The following is a 19,139-nucleotide window of genomic DNA, read 5'->3' as shown; positions in this document are numbered from 1 at the left end:
GTGTCTTGTCTTACGTTATGTGCTTGAGATTGAATAAAATGAGTATTATCATATGGACTTTGATCTCTGTGGTGAAATTAATATAGTATATATATATAATGAAATGAAATGCAACTATGAAAAAACAATCAGCAGATTTATATATATACACATATATTACATATATTATATATATATATATGTAATCCAAGATCTATGAGAAAAAAGTAATACACATACTAGAACAGAGTAGAACTCCCATTGCTCCACAGGCTGATGAAGCTCGGAATAGTGGATTACAGTCTGGTTGGGGAGTGGTAAGAGAACTTATTTTTTTAGGGCTGCTACAAGGATTAAATGTATGGAAAAGTGCAAAGCATTAGGTTGATGCCTGGTACGTGGCTTACGTCATCATTATTCGACTCACCCTATAGAAGCTTCAGTAGTTAAGTGGAGGCCATGGTCGCTTTTCTGTTTGTTCTCTTTGTTTCCGTCTTTATTGTCTCAGCCTTGACCCTCTGGATCAAGAGGTGGTTCTAATGAAAACAGCAGACTTCTAAGGTGATGGGAAGGATCTGCTCTAGCTGTGCTGAAGCCCAGCAGTTGCTACTTGATCGACTATGAGTGAAAAAGGCAAATCTCCATGAGAGGCTAGGAAGTCTGTTGGGCAGACGATGAGAAGAGATAAGATCAAGGCGGGCAGGAAAGGAGACGTCAGCGAAGGCGCCTCTGCGTCCAGCACCGCATGGCGCCGAGCTCGCGGGAGAACAGCTCCAGGAGAAAGCCTTTGGAGGCGGCCATTGTGACCAGCCCCCGGAAAGAAAACCTTCCGCAAGCGATGTCGGCTGAGGCAGCGACTCCACCGTGCGAGTGGGGCTGACCTAATCAGAGAGGCTGCCCCCACCATGGACTCTTGCCAGCTCGTCACCTTTGACCACAACAGATGCTGCTATTTTCTGATCAGTGTTTTCCCTGCTATTCGGGAGCAAATGTCAGTGGAAGAGCACAGGCTGACATCAGCACCATTTCATGCTCATCTGAATCCCAGCCCCATTGCCCAAACCGCATGCCCTCAAAGCAGAAAATAGGGTGTTGGCATGGAGATGCGCTGCATTCATGTAGAATTCCCCGCTTTCCAGAGTGTACGCTTACAGGCTCTCCCCTGCTTCAGAAAGATGGGAGTCCACAACCACTCATTCGGTTCACAAACATTTACTGAACACTCACTTTGGGCCAGAACATACCTGGTCACGCCACTCCTGGGACCTCTATTTCATATTAAAGACGTGAAACCAATGTACACGTAAGTTACTGCTGCTTCTGAGACATGCAATGAAGGAAATAAACAGGGTGCAAACATGAAGAGTAAGGGGATGGTTTACTCTAGACAAGATTCACCATATTCTAAAATAACTAAGCGGTTCATGGAGCACTCACTTCACAGCTACCGTCATTGATTGCATCCATCCACCCACCTGAAATGGTATGGAAGCTAAGAGTAATCCAACTCGGCCCTGGTTTTGCCATCTATTACTTGTAGGGCTTTGGATAACAACCTGACTTCTCAAAGTCCCCATTTGCTCCTGTATGGAGCAGAAATAGTAATCACACCAACCACACAGTATTGCGCTATAAGTGAAGTGAAATAATACCCTCTGCTCAGTGCCTAGTGCCATGTCCAATACACGTTGCTATTGTTACAAACATTCATTTCTTCATTTAGCAAAAGAGCATTTACTAAGAACCTCCAAGTGCCAAATACTCTGCTGAACGTAAGGGTGGGCCTGGAGTGGGGTGGAGACAAGATCCAGCCTTTTCCCTAAAAGACAGCACCTCTGGGGAATCCAAATGGGCTTTTCCTCTAATTCCAAAGCCACTGTTTACTCCCAAATACCAGTTTCCAATTCCCATAAGACAGAAAGACAACTCAAAGGCTGAGCTAGACACACAGAAAGACAACTCCATGGTTAAAGCGAGTCAGAACAATCCCCAGCTTCACCTCTGGGCTTTTAAAAGACAAGGAAACTGGCCTGGAAGTCCTGGAGAGCTGAGCTCTGGATCTTTCTGATTCTGCTGAGCCAGGAGCACACAGCCCCGTTGGATAACAGCCTGCCTCCCTGGATACCACCAGGAGCCGGGTCAGGGCACAACTTGGAAGCTCTGGGGATGGACAGAGAGCCCCAACAATGGGGCCTGTCCCTTCTTTCCTTCTCGCTCCCACGCTGCCTCTTTCTTTGAACTTCTCCCGGCCGTCCTTCCTCCTGTGCAAACTGGAAGCAACAGGATGGCTTGGGTACCAGGGTTGAGTGAACCGGCAGCTGGGGAAACCCTGTGAGAAGGTGAGAGGCTGTTCTTGTGAAAAGTGTGATTGTTATTAGGTTGGGGAACCCACCCACAGGGGAAACATTGCTGTGAGCTGACAAATCACAGGCAGGAGGGAACCCTATGGGGAGCTATTTGTAGCAAGCTCTGCCACTCTGCGGAGGGCACCTCCTCCGGTGGGCACTCTTCTCAGTCCCTACTGGGGAAAGCTCCATGGCGTGTGTCAGTGGGTGTCCCAAGCCTTGCTGACCAGCCCGTGAATTTGCTGTAGCATCAGACACCAAGCACCCAGCGTTGCCTCGCACCTCTCCACGTGTCCTCGCTCCAAAGACTTGCTTCTTGAAAGTTTTACAGTCACTGCTGGACTCTAAAGAGAAGTATTTTTTTTTTTTTGCAAATAAATACATTTCCTAATTAAAACCTGCCCTTTAAAATTCATTTTCTTGACCTCACTCTGCTTCCTTGTCCTTGTAATGTATCACCGAATCAATGAGGGCAATGCAAACATCTGTAATATATGCAGTTTCAACAGCTCTAATAACATATCTGCCTCCCTGAGAACGCCTTCTCCCCTCTCCAGCCCAGCTGATAATTTCCCCCGATTTGTTAAATGCCTTATTTCACTCGCAAAGATAAAACCCAAATGGCTGCTACTCCCCAGAGGGAGTGGGAAGAGGGGATTGAAATGGATCAAGTGGAAGGAGGAGAGTCACAGCTATGTCTTTATTTTTTTAATGGCAGCTTTTTATTGTTATTATGAAAGTAATGAACCATCATTGTGGGAAAGTTAGAAAATACCAAAAAAAGATAAAGAGGAAAATATATATACTTACAATCATCCCCCAGTGGCAACCATTGTTAATATTTAGCATGGTTCCTGCCCCCCAGATTTTTCTTCAAGAGGATTTTTATGTTGTTGACAATTTCGAATTCTGTATTTTACAATTTTATATAACATCGGCATCTTCCATGGCATGAAAAACTCAGCAAAAACATACTTTGGAGTGACTGCTTGAAATTCCAACAAAAGTGGTCCCCCAAGTTACTTACCCTACTTGGCAGTTTGCACTAGTTCCCTTCTTCCCAGTGATTACAGATAGCACACTGCTGCTGTGTGCCATCTCCCATGTTTCCGGATGGTGCCCAGGGCAGGCTGTTTGGAAGGATGACGGCTGAATTTCCCAGCAAGTGCTCCCTGTGCTACAGAGCAGCCCTCTGGGAGACTCTCAAGGTAGCTGCACAGCGTGATTGTAACGTGGTCACAACTGACTTCATTTTCCCCTCTAAAACTTCTTCTCCCTCCTGAATTCTCTTGATACAGCAGGGAACAGTGCCATCCAAGACACACTGGAGAACTGGGTGTCATCTGGACTTCCCTAACATCTACTCACTGCACAACCTCCATCTCTTATTAAATCTTTCCTCCCTTATCCCTGTTCATGGCAAGTGCCTCGCTTTACCTACATGGCCCATGTGGTCTTTTTAAAATGCACCCCAGCTTTACATACAAACCTTTATTCTCTCTCTCTGCCCTGCCCCGACTCCAGTACCTGAGCTTCCAGAATGAGCAGACTATAGGTGCTTCCAGGCCCCTCCCCAGCCAACTCTACCCACTGCAGCAAACTCCAGGGTACCCTCCTCCACGTGCCCAGCTCTGCTGCTACAAGCACCTCTTGCCTTCCTCCATGCTGTTGCCTTGTTCCCTCTCCTTAAAAAGCCCCATCTGGCCAGTTGTGACACTCGCATCCCCTATCAGAGTGCCAGCGTTTGATGCCCAGCTCTGCCCCCTGGCTCCATAAGAGGGAACCAGGATAGCTCAACTGGGTTTCTGCCACCCACTTGGTTTCTGTCTTCAGTGCCCCCATGGAGCCCTGGGCTGGTGCTAGCTTTTGGAGAGTGAACCGGCAGAGGGGAGCTCACTCTCTCTGTCTCTCAAATTAAAAAAATAAAACAAACATAAAGCATCCTTCTCCTTTCATGGTCTAGCTAACTCCCTTCCTTGCTTTTAAAACACAGCTTGAGTGTCACCTCCTATGGGAAGTCTTCCCTTAGCCCAAGGATGTGGTTAAGCCTCACCCTTCTGTGCTCAGACTCCTCCTCATTCAACCTACAGCTACCACATGAGCTCTCCTGGAACACAAGGATCAGGTTGTGCACCTATTCTTTTCAGCCTCTCACTACTTCAACTGCATATGCCTTAAAAACAAGGATAGGCCGGCGCCGCGGCTCACTAGGCTAATCCTCCGCCTTGCGGCACCCACACACCAGGTTCTAGTCCCGGTTGGGGCACTGGATTCTGTCCCGGTTGCCCCTTTTCCAGGCCAGCTCTCTGCTGTGGCCAGGGAGTGCAGTGGAGGATGGCCCAGGTGCTTGGGCCCTGCACCCCATGGGAGACCAGGAGAAGTACCTGGCTCCTGCCATTGGATCAGCACGGTGCGCCGGCTGCAGTGTGCCAGCCGCGGCGGCCATTGGAGGGTGAACCAACTGCAAAAGGAAGACCTTTCTCTCTGTCTCTCTCTCTCACTGTCCACTCTGACTGTCAAATAAATAAATAAATAAAAAATAAAAAACAAGGATAGTCTTCCATATAACCACCCAAACCAAGAAATTCATGTCAGTACATACTATGAGAGGGATCTTCAAAAAGTTCATGGAGAAGCACACATTATGAAACAACTATGCCCGGATTTCACAAGCTTTTTTGTACTAAACTGAACTTCTCTTCGAATGCCATTATTCCATACATGTTTTTATTTCCCCGCATAGAATCTAAAGCACAGGCTACATTTAAGTCTTGCCACGTGTCACACTAATGTCCCAATCCAGGATTACACCTTGCATTTATCATCCTAACAACTACATTGTTGCTTTAATCTGGACCTGTTTTGGAGTCTTGGTTTTATTGCGGCTTCAGTACATAGCTGTTATTTCATAGACGAGCTCCCAGTTTGGGCTTGTGGGATGTTTCTTCATGATCGGATATAGGTTGTTCATTTGTGCTAGGAACAGCACAGAAGTGGATCCTATCAGGGGGCACACGAGGTCTATTTGTCACATGAGGTCTATTTGTAATACTGACTGTTGGCCAGGTTCCTCTTTTATAAAATCATTATCTTCCCCCTGTTGAGACTTCTAAAGTCTTGTTCATCAGTATACTCTCCCGGCCCTTTTACCATCTGAGTCTCGGTTTTCTCATCGTTCAGATGGGTGCACAGTCTAAAAGTGGCTTCTCCAATGTTCACTCTCGGGCATGTCTGTAACCCAACCCTCCTGACGTCGCTGTTGAAGATTGGGTCCACTGAGCCGATGGCGCTGCTCTTGGTCTCCTTTTTCTCTCCACATATTCCAAGGTCGCATCTATCACACAGTAAACTCAGAAGGCAGGCTCTGCTTTTCTCACCCCAGTGCCCAGCGCCCATCACACGGTTGCCACAGAGTAGGTGGTCAACAAATATTTGAATCCATGGATGGAATCTGACTGCCAATCACAGCTGGTGCCCAGCATCGGCTGTGTGCAGTGAGGACACCAAGTTGATAAACACTACCCAGAGGCAGAGCTGTGCCACTCTGGGTAGCCTCAGAGGCATTGTCACAGGTCAGTGTGCCTTCTGTGCAGCCCTTACCCCATCCTTGCCTTTCTGATGCCTCCCCTGGTAGAAGTTTAAAGGGCATTGCAGCAGCCCAAGTTTACAATCTGTGATGCCTCTATAAATCAGCAAAAGACAACCAGGTACCCAGCCTTCTGACCTCACGGAATTTTCAAAACCGCTTGCCCCTCCTTTCTCATTTTTGTGAAATCAGCATTGTCACACTTCCTTCAGCATTAAGTGCTTTAGATCACAGAGAGTTCATAAAGGGAGTTCAAGGGGGCAGGAGGGAAGGCAACTACCATCAACTGAGCATCTCCTGCATGCCCAGTGCTTTATTTCCATTGTTCTCTCCTTTAACCCTCACCATGCTTGATGAGGTGGGTTTAATCCGCTTTAGAAAACTGAGGCCAGGTGAGAGGAACGGGCTTGCACTACATACAGCTAGCACACAGCAGGGTGGGCTGGGAAATCTGCCTTGCCCCCTCAGCCCTTGCACCCGGCCACTCCACAAGGCTGCCTCTCCCATCATAGACAAAATGCCCTTTTCTGGCATAATGCGCCAGTGATCACGCTCCAGACGCACGAAGGACAGAACTCTCCTGGACCACGTTCGCTGCTATGTTTCAAATGATTGTTATCGCGACTAGGTAGCTGTTACCATGGTTTTGGGAAGTTGTCCGGGGAAGGAGGGCCTCTCCCTGGGCATCTTGCGTGCTTCAGGAAGGAACTGGAGTTCTCACTCTTAATTACCTCTGGCTGTGCTGCAGCGGCAGCTTCGGAGTGAGCCTGTCGCTGGAAGAGCGTGGGGGGTGTGGGCAACAAGCAGGGACAGGCGGGGAGCCAGGCCAGGGCCCCAGGGAGACCCGAGAGAGGCCGAGAAGGGAGAGGGCTGAGCCTGGGCCACGCTGCACAGACGTGGCGGGGAGGAGACCGAAGGAGAGGCGCAGAACAAAAGGCCAGAGCAGAGGAAGCAGGGAAAGTCAGGACAAGGGAAGAGAAAGTTTTAGGGCGGAAAAAAAGAAGGCGAGGAGGGGAAAAGAGAAAACCGGTAAGGACACTGAACTGAGACAGCTTGGAGAATTCGAGAAAAGAGAGAGAGAGGTTAAAGAAAAAAGGACAGAAGAGAAGATGGAGAGAGGAGCGGAGAGAAGGGACGGAGGGATGGGGCACGCGGGAGCCGCCGGAGCCCGGGGTGAGCCGAGAGGCCGGCGAGCAGCCCGCGGCGCGCCTCACCTGCGTGGCGCCCCCGCGCGCCGTGGTGCGGCCCTGCTCCGAGCGCCGGGCGCGCGATTGGCTCCCGCCTCCCATTCATGTAACCTGCGTGTGCGTGTGCGTGTGTGTGTATGAGTGCGTGTGCGCCTCTCTCGCTCGCCCTCTGTCTGTGTGTAAGAGAGCGAGGGTGGGGGCCGCAGGCAGGCTGGGAGGGGAAGAGGAGGGGAGCTATTAAACACACTCACTCTCACACACTCGCACGCACGCACACACACACTCGCACACACGCGCGCGCACACCCGCCCCTACCGCCCCCCCCCCCCCCCCCCGGAGCCTCGGGATTGCAGCTGTTTCATGTGGGGCAGCAGTGCTGGCAGGGACGCCGGCCGGGGGCGGCCGGGAGCGGGAGCCGGGCGTGCGCGCGGCTGGAGGCTCGCTGGGGCTCCGCTCCCCGCGGGAGCTATTGTTGGTCTCGCTGGAGCTGAGCGCCGAGCCCGGACCTGCTCCTTCCTAGGCGCCCAGCTCCGGCTCCCGGAGCCGACGAGCCGCGCCGCCGAGAGCGAGAGAAGCCACCGGCGCGGCGCTTTGCCTCCCTGCCGCCCTCCTCCCCGCTTCCCCGGCGGTGAAAGCCTGCAGCCACGGTAAGGCGGCGTGATCTGCTCTTTGGAAAAAGCGCCTAGGGGACCGCGGTGGCGCCTCGCCAGCTCCGGCGCCCCTCTGCGCTCTCTGGCCCGGGCAGGGTCCCGGCAGCTCACGCGGCTGCGGAGGGCTCCGGGAGGAAGCTCGCATGCTCCCCGTGGCCCGCATCGGGGGAGGGAAGGATTGAGGGAGGCTGGGGCGCGGGTTGCCGGCGAGGCGAGCCAGTCTGAAGCCCCAAGCCGCTGCCGCCGCTGCCCGTCGCGGACTGGAGCCCGGGAGTGAGGGCTTGGGGGGAGCAGGGAGGTGGGAGCCGGCCGCGGACTCCGGACGACCGGTGGGAGGGCGGCGGCGCGCGCCCCAGGTTCGTCTACCTCGTCCGGCTCCTCTTCCCCGCCCCGGCCATGTCTCCCGCAGCCCCCTCTGCAGACCGGCCCGCCCCAGGCCCCTGGCGGGCACTGGAGGAGCCCGCGAGGCGGCGCCGGGCTCCAGCGGCTGCAAGCCCGCCCTGCGGAGCGAGGGCCGGCCGCAGCGGCTCCGCGCACGCCGGGGTTGGAGCAGAGAACCCGGAGACACGACCCCAACCCCGCGCCCTCTGCAACCCGCGCGGCGCCTGCCTGTGCACGCGGGCCGCCCGGCCGCAGTGTTGACGTTCGCCTCGGAGTTGAGGCTGCAGCCGCCGGCTGGGCGCTCGGAGGGCTCCCGGTGTGAGTGTGTGTGCGTGTGTGTGCGCGCGCGACTACTTGAACCCCCCCGGTTTCGGGAAATGTGCTGTGGGTTGAAATGGGATCGCGGAGCTCCTTAGTCATTTTCCTCGCGATTTAAAAATGCAGCCTTTACATTGGAGGAGCCTACGGGAAGGTGGTGGCGCGCGGTGTGCGTGCGTGTGTGTGTTGTGTGTATACACACGCAACCGAGGAATACACGGCCAACTACTTGGGGGGGAAGGGCGGGGAGAGGGGCGCTTCAACTAGTGAGTGCTGCTTGAAGGGGCCGTAGGGTGGGAGGGCTTAGCCAGCCACTGCCCGCCGCAGTCTTCCCTGCCCCCGCCAAGGCGAGCTTGGAAAGTACTGGAAATTCTACTGCGTGGTCTCTAACTTTGGAAATTGGGTCCCTTTTCAGGGCGAGACGTTAAGGCGACTCGTGCACCCAGGTCCATGTGTTTGGGGGTATTACGCTTAGTTGGGCGCAGCGCTAATCCCTACCCCCTCCCCCGTCCCTAGCCCCTTCCTACCCCCCAACCCTGGTGAGGGAGGTTTGGAGAGATGCAGTTATCCGTAAGCCACCAACGCAAGAAAAGGGGCGCAGGGAGACAGCCAGGGTTCTGCCGGCACCTACGCGCACACTTGGATAGCCCGCGAGATCGCCCTGCTGCTCTGGAGAAGGCGGCCGTGGGGGCACGCTCGCGACCCCGAGTGCCTGGGCGAGAGGGTGCCGGTGTGTTGAGCCGAGCGGCGGCGCACGGAGGGGGAATCTGCCCCGTGGCACCGCGGGCAATTATATAAGCTGCCTCGGTGATTACCCACAGCTGGGACACGAGCACCCGGTTCTCCAACGACGAGCCTGAAAGTTTGCTGGCTTGGGGAGTGTAAGTACCGCGGCGCTGCTGCTTCGGGGCTGGAGAGGTGGGGATGCCTCGCACCGCGGCGCCCATCATCCGCGATGGGCGTGGGGTGCGGGGGCTGTTGCCCCAAAGAACGGGCTGCCGTGGCGGGGACCGGGTGGGGGCATCCGGGCTGGATCGGAGAGGAGGAGCCCGGTCGGAAACTCTGGTTTCCTATAGTCCTCAGAATCCCCTCTAGGGTGTTGGAAGGCCTTCCAGGGAACAGCATTTTAGGGAACTGACTTTGTTTCCCGGGGAGCCCCAAAGCCTCTGTTGCTGCTTCTCCGGGCGCCCCTCCTCGGCTTTCACACCCTTCGGAAATCTGCCTGCGATTCCTAGGCTCCCTCGTTGATGGCCAGGTACCCGGGCCGCCGAGCCCCGCGCTGGCCTGGAGCGCCGGCCGTGGCCGCCGCCGTGGACCCTACCGGTTCCTGGTTTGCGGCGCCAGCCCAGCGCGGTGGGGTCGGGATGGGGCCGCGTGTCGGGCATGGCGTCCCTCGCCGCGCCTCTCTCGTTCGCGGGCAGCAGTTTGCTTCCACTGCGTCGCAGCCTGGAGCTCGCTGATGGGCTTGGATGGAGAAACCACAGGAGTCGTGTTTTTTAAATCTTGTTTTTCGCCGGTAGAGGGATAAGGCGTGCGGAACGCCTTAGTCTGGGGCACTGTGTCCCTGAACTCCCTCCCCCCATAGTCAGGAGGTGCGGGTGCGCGCGGCTGGGGACCGTGTGCCACATTCCAGCGGCCCTAAAGCCCGCAGCCCTCCTCTCGAGATCTCGGCGCTGTCTGAGTGTGTTCCGCGCAGTAAAATAAATCCGCCCTCGCGCAGACCTGTGGGGCCGTTCGGATTTCCTGCCGCTGCCATGATCCTCAACAATGCTATTGCAGGAGCCAGTGCTCGGCTGGGAACAATCCCCAGGTGCCGGCCGGCCGCGCCTTGACCTTGCTGAAGGCGCCTGTAACCCGGCTGCCGGAGGGGCTCTGGCCGGGCCGCTGGGGTCCAGGGCGGAGGAGGGCGCCCGGTAGGCGGCTAGGTTCGCTCCTGGGGCAGGGCGGGAAGCGGGGGCGGCCGGCAGGCCGGGGGAGGGGGCGCGGCTCCGCAGCAACCTGTTTCACCGCCCAACCGAGTCCCCCCACCCTCCCCGCCCGCCCCGGCCCTGCGGGGACCCTCCTCCCCACCACCTCGTGGCTATACCGGGAGGTCCAGGGTCCGCCTTGGCTCCCCCGCACCCCCAGCCGGCATCCGCTAGGCGCCTCCGGCGTTGGGCTCCTAGGTGGCCGGAGCTGCGGTCCGCGCCGGCCGGGCCGCCGCGTGGGCGGGGCCTGGGCGCGAAATCACAGCCGAGACGGCCACGTTCCAGGCCTCAAAGCGGCGCCACTCGGGGTCCAGGCCGCGCCCCCGGCACCCTGTGGCTCGGTCTGCCCTGGGAGCCCTCCTTCCAAAGTTAGGAGGGGTGTTTTCACAGGTGGTGGCGGCGGGACAAGTTTTCTGCGTGCGTGAGTGTGTGTGTGTGTGTGTGTGTGTAAGCGCGCTCTGAGGAGGCGAGGTTGGTGGCAGGGCCAAACAGTACCAAAAAAAAAAAAAAAAAAAACACGGAATTTTGCATTTGCTGGCGTTTTGAGGGCATGATGGGAAAGAACCCGTTTCCCTTGGCGAGAGTGATTTGCCCGGGTGAAAGCTGTGCCCCATCTGCGAAGTCTTCTGTGGCCCTTGGGAACGCCTTGGGGGCTCGCACGACGCCCCAGGTCCTGCAGGCGGCACTCTGCACCCGAGACGCCTGTCCTTGTGGTTTTGGGAGGAGGATTCCAGGAAGTTTCCCTTCCCAGCGTGTTTAATCTGAAGCCAGCCGGGCTTGTGTAATGCTGCCTTCTGGGGTGGGAAGGGTCAGGGCTGGAGAGGTTCTGTCTCTATACAGATTCCTGGGCGGATTCGTGGTCTGGCAGCGTGCAGTTCTTGTCGCGGCCTCTCTTTGTGAAGGCGGGGGGGCAGTAAACCAGAAACCACCCCCAGAGGGCTCTTGGGGAAGTGAGGATGGTCAGCAGCTTCTGGGGACAGAACCAGAGCTCAGCCTAAAGAGGAACCCTCAAGGCAGGAATAGGAGGTAGTGGGCCCCGCTTGGAGCAGATGTCCCAGGTGTTGAGGGGAGGAAACATTTGGGTTTCCCAGGACTGGCCTCCAGGACACTGTTTTCTGTGCTGTGGGATTTTTGTTGTTTTGTGGGAATACCCTGGTGGGATATGACTTCAACCCCTAAGTGCTTGAGTTGGAATCATGGCTATCTTTTGGCCCCTGTAACAAGGGACGGTAGGGTCTGGTTCGCAACATGAGCTCCGGTCCCTGAACCTGTGGCACACAGTGGGCTGTTGGCAGATTATCCTGGCCATCTACCTCCTCCCGGGCACTTGCCCACTGGGGTTGGGTAAGGAAATCAACAGCCCAGAAAGAGCCAGCAACATTGCATCCAAAGTCTATTTAAAACCAGCCTCAAATGCGGGAAACAAAAATATCATCTCTTTTCTTAGAAAAGTCATTTCCAGTTTTGTTAGAATTGGTGCTTCTTCGGGTCCCTCTTTCTGACAGAATTACAGCCTGGGGCAGATCGGTGTGTTACGTAATGTGTTATTTCCAGATGAAAAGTTACAAACGGGAAAGAAGGTGATTAGGAATTTAGGGTAAGTAGCTGGGCAACGCCAGTGAGGGCTCTGTGTCTGGTGGAGGCTCTCGCTCTCTCACCTGCGCTGGAGCTGGAAGGAAAACCAGGCTGGAGAAGCTCACGCTGGAGGAACTACTCACCTGAGCCCTCCACCACCTGTGCTGGCCTAACAGACCATCCCTCTGTGCCCCCCAAGCCTTTGAGTGTTCTGACCCAGTACCTTCTCCACATCCATAAATCTACAAACTGCAACAGTAGAACACTGGGATTTAAATCACCTTGCAGATTTCTGCAGGTTAAATCGTCAGAGGTAGGTCTGAGGGGCCAGGTTTTACCTGCCTGCTTGTATGGTCCATCAGCCTGGCCCCAGTCCCTCCCTCTTTGCCCTGCCCAGACAGACTGTAGTGGGCTCCTTTGAACATTTGCCCTGCTCCCTAGGGAGACCTCCCCACATGGACTCCCAACAGTTCTCTGTAAGAAAGTATCGAATGAAACAAGATACATGTGGATATTTAATGCTCTGTGGATTATATATGTTTTACTTTGTCACAGTTTTTGCTGTTTTATTCTAATTATCAAAGTAATGTAAGGTCACCATAGCAAGTTCAGACAATACAGAGAAAAGCAAAACAAGTTTTGTACTATTTTGGATTGTACTCTGTGACTTTATGAATGCAAAATAAGATAAGATCATGGTCAAAATGTTGTGAATGCTTATTTTTAATGATGAACCTTGCAATTCATGGTCAAAATGTTGTGAATGCTTATTTTTAATGATGAAGCTTGCAATTCTATCTATAACTTTCCTCCTATGGCAGTATTTTTAATAGCCACATAGAACTCTGATTTAATATGCATACTTTATTCAACCCAATACTCATTTTTAACAGTTTCCTTTAAAAATGTTTTTTATGATAACAAAACTGCAGTAATGGCCCTTGTACATACTGTGCAATTTTAGTATTCCCTTAGAATAAATTCCTAGAAAGCAGGATTGCAGAGGCCCAGGCAGATGCCATACAAAGACTGTTGTCACCCATGGACAGTAGTGAGGTCCACCGTGAGGTCTGGTGTATCTTTTTAATCTGTTAACCTTGCAGTCCCCTGCAGGGCTGGGAGCGGGAGCTGGAGGAAAGTGGGGTGGCAGTGAAGCCTCCAGCAGGGATTTGCATACTTCGAGCTGTTCTGCTGAGCTGATAGGCAAAGCCTTTTTCCAAGAACATTTCCTCCGCGCCCCCCCCCCCCCGACTGTCTTGGAATCATCACTTTCTGTAGTGCTTCAGCCAGCAGTGGAGCTGAAATATGTAAATATGTTCCTCAGCCTTGTAGGTGGGGATGGTTCCATTATAAATAACAAACAGTCCCTGCAAAAAGAGTCTTTGGCATTTGCTGTGGGGGAATGCCCTCCCCCGCCCCCACCTTCCCACTGGGTTGCCCTTCCCTTTGGCCTGGAGACTGGGCTAGGAGGGCTTCTGCGCACACTTAGCTCCACCTGCTGCATGGCATGTCGCTGGGAAAATCCACCTGGCTGAGACTCTCCCTGCAGTCCCTATCAACAGGTGTTTGGAAAGTGAAAGTCCTCGGGCGTCTCCTCCCATTCTTGCTCAGCTCCCTTCAATCACAGGATGCCCTGGTCAGGCTCCCTTCTTCAGGTGACACAGACAAGACTTACTCCTCGTGGGCAAGTGACTTGTCATCTGACAAATTCAGTGGGGCCTGTGGGAGAGGCCTGGTCCCCTCCCTTCCCCCTCCCCGCTTCCAAGATGTCCCCACGCTCAGCTGGAGGTGTCAGGAGTTCCTTAGATCCAGTGGAGAGGTCACCTTGTGGTTATCGTGGAAGAGACCCCCTCTGCTGGTCGTTAAGGAGTGTGGGTGCAGCCCCTGGGACTTGCAGCACCCCAGATTCCCTAGGGAAGGTGAGGGCCTGTTTCTGCTCTCAGGGCGCTCTGAACATCAGCTCGGTATTTGCTTTCATTTGGAAGACAGAAAGGAACCAGGCTGTAAATGAAGCAGGCTCTCCGGGGCAGCAGTCAGCGTGCTCTTCCCTTTCCATGTCTCTCCAGCATTGACTCTGCGGGGTAGGGGCTTGGGAGCGCTGCAGCCTCAGCCAGCAGTGTCAAGGGGCATCAAATGCAATCGATGAATCGTAGAAATCCTTGAGAACACCAGGGTTTCCGAATGTTTTTCTCCCAGAGTCGATTTTCTTGCTGGGATTCCACGGTTGATTTCTGAAAGTCTGGTCCTGAGCCCCTTGAGAGGCAGAAGGGTTGCAGCCAGGACGTGTGTGAGGTTGGGCAAACCTTGCCCCTTGCCGGAGCTTCCTGCTCTGTAAAAGTGGGTTGGGAGAGGTCAGTGGATTTGCTGTTGTGTAAATTACTGCTTCCCAAACTGAAGGATTTTGTTAATCAGCAAGTTCCGATTCAGTGGATCTGGAGAGGGGCCCAGGAATCTGCCTTGCTAGCCAGCTTTCAGGGGATGACACTAGGGTGCTGGCCCTTGCGCCACACGTGGAGTAGTAAGGTTTCATACCGCCTCCTGCCCTGGCGTTCTCTCAGGAAGTACTAAGGATGTCCCCTGAATGGCGATCAGAGCTGCCTGATAGTTGCAGAGTGGCATTGTAAAGGGATGTGACACTTCCTTCCCTCTTGAGAATTGACATCTGCAACCCACCAGAGCGGGGAGGGGTATGGCCTGTCCTCTTATCCACTGTGTTGGCGTCGGAGCCCAGCATACCTACTGAGTCCCTTCCATGAGTCAGGAGCCCCTGCTGCACCCCCACCCCTTACAGATGGGAAGACTGAGGTTCAGCCTGCAGAGCTGTTGGTCCAGGGTCTCAGAGCCAGGAGCAGCCTTTGATCAGAGGCCTCTCTGACTCTCAAACCTCTGAACGGCAACTTGTAACTTTCTCAAAGAATTCTGGGCAATTAAAAAGCTGGGTGCTTAGCACAGTGTTTCTGCTTAGAAGTCCTTTTTTTCTGGGCCTACTTTGAGTGTGAATCAAGACATTTAAGATTTGCATCATTATCATGGAAGCAATTAAAGTGCTTAAGAGCTTAAAAGCAATTTGTTCAAGTTGGTTAAATATCCACCCTCCCCAATCTTGTTTATATTATTAATTTACTCATCAAACTGTGACATGAAAAGCATTGTGAAGGTAAACGCAGTATCATCTGACTGGCAGCAACTTTGAAATGAAAGGGGTTTGTTTTGATGAAGTCCATGTAAAAGAATCCAGTTCGGGGTGAGTCAGAGAAACCAGCTTTTTACCAAATAAACCGAGCCCTGCTCTGGCCTCTGGATAAGAGCTGGTCGTTGAAACGTTTTATTAACTTGCAATTATTCTGAGAACCAGTCAGCAAGACAGTGCTTTGCAAACATTAATTAGCCGATCTTCACATCACCCCACATGACAGATAAATGGCGTTAACCCTGTGATGTAGAGAGCAAATGGACAAAGCTGAGCTCAGGGGAATGATAACTCTGGCTCTGAAGGAAGTGTGGTGGAAGCAGGTGGTATGGGAAGACTACACAGTTCTTAATAAACACTCATCGCGATGGCCTGGGTAGTCCAGTGCCATGCTCTGCAACGTGGGAGTCACGAGTCACAATTGGCATCCCACTTAACTCAAAGCTGCGAATTCAGTTGGAGTAGCCACATGTCTACTGCTCCTTAGCCCCAAGTGAGTAGTGGCTACCATATTGGGCAGTGCAGTTGTAGAATGCTTCTGTCCTCACGGGAAGTTCTGTTGGACTGTGCTGTTCCAGAGGTTGGTGTAACCACAGAATAATGTAGAGATCATTACCCTGCTGGAACTTGGATGTGACATGTCCTAAGACAGTGGCTGAGACTAGCATCTAGTAAGTAACCCAAGCTCTGGCCAGTGCTCTGGGGTGGCAATTAGGGATGCAGCTCCTGGAGCCAAGTGACTTGAATTCAAAATTTAGTTGTACCACCTGCTGGATGTGTGATTAGAAGAAAATTGCTTTAACATTCTGTGACCCTTTGCACATTCATGCCACTATTTTTCACTTCTCTTGTTTGCCAAGATGATTTTTCAGAGAGGTTGGATCCTGGAGAGGGTGCCAGGAGACAGGTACTCCCCTCTGCTCTTGGTGGAAATGCAAATTAATACACCCTTTTAGGAAAGCAATTTGGCATCACTGTCAGCTGTCTTAGAAACACTTATTCCCTTTAGTCCGGTATTCCAATTCTAGGAAACTAGCCAAAGAAAATAGAGATGGGGAAGGAAGAGTTAGGGATTAAATTGTTCATTGCAAAGTTATTTATAATGGTAGCAAGAAGAAGGGGAACAATTGGGCTGGGTGAGATATGGTGGAGCCAAACAGTGGGATATTGTACACTAGCTGTTTCTGAGAATATGTTTTGTGACATGAGAAAATGCCACGATAAAAATTATGTTTAAAAAATTAGTAAACACTTTACTATTCAAAAAAACATTTATGGTAGATACTTGTTGAAGCAGGACTAAAAAGAAACAAGGTGTTCAGGATAGAACCTCTTAGTTCTAATTAATAGACTGACAGTTTCGCATGAACCGTTTTCAAGTTTTTTTTTCTATACTTTCTATGTTTTATCCTATTTTTTATTGTTTTATTTTTTAAAAAAATATTTATTTGAAAGGCAGTTAGAGATCTTCCATCTTCTGGTTCATTCCCCAAATGGATGCAATGGCTGTAGCTGGGCCAGTCCAAAGCCAGGAGCTTCTGGGTTTCCTGCATGGGTGCAGAGGCCTAAGATCTTGGGCCATCTTCTGCTGCTTTCCCGGGCACATTAGCAGGGAGCTGGATCAGAAGTGGAGCAACTGGGACTTAAACGAGCCCCCATGTATGATGACAACATTGCAGACAATGGCTTTACCCACTAAGCCACAGCATCTGCCCCTGCTTTTTATGCTTTATGTTCCATGTTTTATTTTGTTTTAACCTTTGTCTTTCTAACCGAGTTGACAGAAAGATTGGCACCTGAGTGGGCACCAGGGTCCTCTAATTCTGATCTAGGGAGCAGTTCGAGACGCCTAGTTACTCCTAAACTGTCACTTGTAGCAAGTGTGGGATTTCTGGCCTATATACTATATGGTTTGTCTGCCCTCCTGGCCAGAACGTTCTTCCTGTTATTGAACCTGAATTCCTTTCTATGGCCAAGTAAGTCCTTTTACTCTACGTAGTCTGGGGCAATTTCCATTGAGCACATGGAGTACTGGGAAGAACAGAAAGAACAGGGTGCAGACCTTGACCTTTCACCTGCTTGCTGCGGGGCCTGTGGCCACCCTTCTGTGCCTCCACATGCTCTTCTGTAAATAGGGATAGCAATGGAGTCTGTCTCATGTCTCATGGCTGTGAGGATCCCATGTTCTTGCCAGTTGAACATCAGAACATTTGGGTAAATAAAGATGCAGATGACTTCAGGGGCAGGAGTGCAGCACCGTCTACCACATGCACTCATTTAATGCCCGTGATGCTTTCTTGAGACTGGCGGGAGCACCACTGTCCCATGGAAGGAGAAGAGGCATCGTGTGTTTGTGCGATGCAACCCTTGTCCCAAAGGCTTTCAAGTGGCGTGAGGGCTTGTAAATAGCAGAGCTGGGCCTGGCACTGACTCTGAGCCTTGCACACTCTCTGGTCCCACCCGAGAAGCTGTCTTCCTGCCTGGGCTGTACCATTTCACATTTCGGTTTCCCTGGGCTGTACTTGCGTGGGATGCTGTATAAGGCCTCAATGCTTCCCAGCCTTGCTACAAGGAATAAATAAAGTAGACATTCCTTTTCTGCAGGTTGAGAGAGTAAAACAAAGCCACGTCTAGCCAAAAAGTGGCCTTGAGCTGCTTGGTCCACAAGCCATGAGGCTCAGCCTGGAGCCACATTCCTGGAAGTATTGAAGACGCTGTGGTCCAACTCAGGTTGCTACCTAGAACCATCTCCACCCAAACTTCACCCTTCGGTTAGCTTGAAAGAGGCACAGCGTTTGTCATCAGCCATAGCTCTCGGATCTCTCTCTTTTTGGGACCTCGAGAAAGTTAACGCCTCCATGCCTTGGTTTCCTTATCCATGAAATGGGATTAATAAGGAACGATTGGGAAGGTTATCATGAAAGAATGTTTATGGCAGTTATATGAGACTTGTCCCTGCTGAATCAGCACCGTTATTTCTAGAGCCCTAAGTGCAAGGTGTTGAGGTGCTGCTAAGTCACAGGTGCTGTTTTCTCTGCTATTGATGGTGGTTTTTTCCCCTATATTTCAGCCCCACAAAGTGCTTCCTAAGGCCACGTATGACAGTGAAAAAGTGCTGGCCTGTCTTGGGTTGAGTTCTCTGCTGTGCCACCTGGTAGCTGCATGCATTCAAGCAAGTTGCTTGGATTCTTGAAGCACCCATCCTTTATTCAGGCATCGGATGGGAAACAGAAGGCTCCGTCCCAGAGGGGCAGTATGGGACTTGTGAAGTCGCCAGGTCATGGGGTGGTCAGCGTGGCCCGTGGGAACAGGAGCTTTGGAAATTGTCATTTCTTCTGTGGTCTCCCAGCACCCAGCCCTGGCTCCTCTAAGTCTCGGTTCTGGAGCCAGTTAGTATACTGCAGGAGTGGACGCGGGCGTGTCTGTGTTGAGGGTGGGGCATGGGAGTGGCTGAAAGGCTCTGTTACACGCTGATGGGAGCCTGATGTCCCTGCCTTCTGCAGATGGAGGTACTTGTGGCCGGGGGTGGGGGGGTGGGGGGGGTGGGAGTGGGGGGGGGGACCATGGGGGTCTTGCATGCAAACAGCAGGTCCTGATTTCCATTCCAGCTCCCTCTCTTTGCCACCCTGTATGAGATGGCCTCTGAGCTGTCGCGGGTGCTACGTGTGAAGTTCCAGCCCAATGCCCCGGTCTGCACTGGAACACCTGGGGAGCCCTGGCCAAGGCCAATGCCCCGGCTCCGCCCCACTTCTCTGGGGCAGCTGCACCTGCCGCGGAGCCTTAGTAAGTGTTCCTTCCCTCCCTTTTTCAAAGCAGCAGGAAGGGATTCCGTATTGAGTAATTTATGTATGAGGTGGGTGACCTAATTCGTCTGAGCCATGGGACTACGGATATGGTAATCAAGGCTTCTCTCCCACCCCCACCCCTTCGCTCAAACTGGGGCACTTCAGGAAGGTGGCCT

General features: G+C 52.7%; 1 protein-coding gene across 23 annotated transcripts in view; it reads left to right on the top strand.

The window, feature by feature from the left end:
* TENM4 (teneurin transmembrane protein 4) overlaps nt 1-19,139 on the top strand; it is a 2,118,216-nt gene that overhangs the window by 1,355,577 nt on the left and 743,500 nt on the right. For 7 of the 23 annotated variants that reach the window (XM_051821881.2, XM_051821861.2, XM_051821764.2 and 4 more), the window contains exon 1: nt 7,440-7,744. The exons of 6 other annotated variants lie outside the window; for them this stretch is intronic. The gene's annotated coding sequence lies outside the window, so the exon portion shown is untranslated. Of the gene's footprint in view, nt 1-6,613; nt 6,940-7,439; nt 7,745-8,732; nt 9,328-19,139 lie in introns of those variants that run through there. 10 more of the 23 variants (XM_051821903.2, XM_051821879.2, XM_051821813.2 and 7 more) reach the window with 2 other exon arrangements.

Source organism: Oryctolagus cuniculus, chromosome 1 (assembly GCF_964237555.1).
Source record: "Oryctolagus cuniculus chromosome 1, mOryCun1.1, whole genome shotgun sequence".
In the NCBI taxonomy this organism is placed as follows: domain Eukaryota; kingdom Metazoa; phylum Chordata; class Mammalia; order Lagomorpha; family Leporidae; genus Oryctolagus; species Oryctolagus cuniculus.
The sequence above is the reverse complement of the archived record's forward strand: the minus strand, read 5'-3'. Positions and strand labels throughout refer to the sequence as shown.